The following is a 2,500-nucleotide window of genomic DNA, read 5'->3' on the forward strand; positions in this document are numbered from 1 at the left end:
TGACTCACAAATGATGCTGCCCGGTTGCCCAGTAAGGCAGAATATGTTGCACTGGTGGTCACATTTATGGTAGTCCTAGGGCTTGCTGTGTGCAGTTTCAGAAATATTAATAGCCTGGCTTGCACACTGGCTAAATTCAATTTGACATCACAAGCCCTGGATGCATTAAACTAAGAGCTAAGGCAGGTTCAAGAATCAACCCTTGAAAATGGGCAGCCTTTCATTATCTACTAAAGCACAATCATGGCTGTGAAGAATTTTGGGACATGTGCTTGCTTCAACCTGACTGAAAACTCACAGAATACTATAAATTTCTTTTCTATTTAACAGAACTTTTGCCCTGACAGCTAGATCTTCATGGGTAGGAAACTCTCCTTTTCAGGACGACTGCCACAATCATTCTGGGAATCCTTCTCTGCTGCCTCCACCAGTCTATTTTCCCTTGCCCCAGTAGCCTGCAAAATCACCTCCCAATTAAGAATGCCAGCCAAATATCCCTCATGATGTGCCAGGTATATAGAAAGGGCAGAGACCATTCTGATAGTGCATAGGTTCAGCAATATATGTAAATATATATATAGCCCAAAAGAGGGGAATTATGGGAAGCCCCCACCCCAGAGATTGAAATATTTGGCGGAATATTAAAAGAGGCAGATTACATTTCCCCAAAGGAGAAAGCGGCCCCAACATCCTGCAGAAGATGCCTGAAGTCTTTAGAGATGGATATTTTGTGCCCATTATGAAATCCGGGCCAATCTATTCATAAACAAAACACTTTCAGCTCCGGCTGATGGGATTAAGAAAGATAGGACATGACTTTTAGGACATAATAGGATTAACCTACCACCAATCAATAAAAGCACACAAAGCGAACCTCCAAATTACAAAATACTGTAAACTATATAAAAATCCTTGTCCTCATCAAGCTAATTTGTCAGCTGTCCCAGAACTGCCTGCTGTTGTTGGTTCAGCTCATCAATAAACCTTCTTTCTTAAGCAACCTCAATTTTATTCCCAGCTCGGAACTGGACCTGGTTTTTCTTTCAACACTAACATGTGGAGCACCGAGTAATACAATTAGAAATCAGCTATTTACTGTAAGTTACTGTATTTACTTTTCTGAAAGTAAGAACACAAAATAGGCTTGAATGAATGACTGATACAAAAAAATAACAACATTTCTTTTTAGTAAGTTCAACTCCCGATGACTTGATAAACACATCCATGTGGTATTCTTGGAAAGAATACAGAAGTGGCTTCCCATTGTTTTTTCCAGCAGATTTTTTTTATTTTCAAATATAGCCTGTAACACTTACAGTATAGTTCCTAATACTCAAAACAAAGCCAAGTAGAGAATTTGTAACTTGCTTTTTCTGGCGCTAATACTAAAAAAATAGTCTTACCTAATAAAGGGAAGGCAACTCAAAGAGATGAATATACGAGAAATTTAACAGCAAATTAATTTCACTTCACCTAGGCAGTATTGTTCTTCCATACCAAAGCAAAAATTCAAGGGAATTTCCTTTGATAAACTACTTCATATTGCCTGGAAGCTTTTGGTGAGTGGCATTTGAGAGACTGCTTTGGTTCAAACTTTGTTGTAGTGAAGCATTCCTTTCAATATTTGTACTGCCTTAGTATAGAACAGCAGAAAAACATTCTCACTTCACCTAGTTGAGAGCCTTTAGTTATAGCACTGAGCAAGCCAAATAATAAATAAGAAAACAAGGGATAGGAACTTAATAATAAATACAGAGACTATTGTAAGCAGGGTCAAAATAACCACTTCTAATAATACTGGTGGAATTACAATATACCATGGAAAATAGGGTCATTTAAGACAGGATCCCCAACCTTTTTGCGCCGCGCCCGGTACCGGTATCAGCTGGGCGCCGCGGCCGGTACCTGCATCAGCTGGGCGCCGCCATCTTTTTGATGAAAAAGTGCTTCCGGTGACCTCACCGGAAGCACTTTTCGCAAAAAGATGGCGGCGCTAGCGCTCGATGAGCTTTCGGGTAGAAATGGCTTTCTACCGGAAAAGCTCACCGAAGCACTTTTTACCAAAAAGATGGCGGCGCCCAGCAACCAGCAGCCCGGTAAGACTTGTTCCGGACGTACCGGTCCGCGGACCGCGTTGGGGACCCCTGATTTAAGAGACAATACTACATCATTCTTGCTATATAGTGAATTTGCAGACAAATTTTTTTGAAGGGAATGGTCTAGCATGCCCCAGGAAAGAATTTCATGAGAAATAAGTGAAATCAGCATTAGTCATTCAAATTACGGTATACAATAATTAACAAGTTCATGTTTCAAAAAAAAAAAATCTAGCAGAGTGCTGCTGGTTTTTAGTGTTGATTAGTTATATCCTTCTTGATGACTTGATAAACAAGTTTTCTTAAGACTTAGGACCACCCCCCTTCACCCTTTTAGAAAAAAGTATTTGTTGCACCCCAGTCCTTTATAAAGTGTGAGAACAGATGATGGGTTCTTTTTTTAG

At 40.0% G+C, this 2,500-nt stretch overlaps 1 protein-coding gene across 1 annotated transcript in view; it reads right to left on the bottom strand.

Moving 5' to 3' along the window:
* RIPK4 (receptor interacting serine/threonine kinase 4) overlaps window positions 1-2,500 on the bottom strand; it is a 30,792-nt gene that overhangs the window by 12,854 nt on the left and 15,438 nt on the right. The window lies entirely within an intron of this gene.

This window comes from Notechis scutatus, chromosome 5 (genome assembly GCF_049901735.1).
Source record: "Notechis scutatus isolate UNSWTSFEM ecotype Mainland chromosome 5, rNotScu1.2, whole genome shotgun sequence".
Lineage (NCBI taxonomy): Eukaryota > Metazoa > Chordata > Lepidosauria > Squamata > Elapidae > Notechis > Notechis scutatus.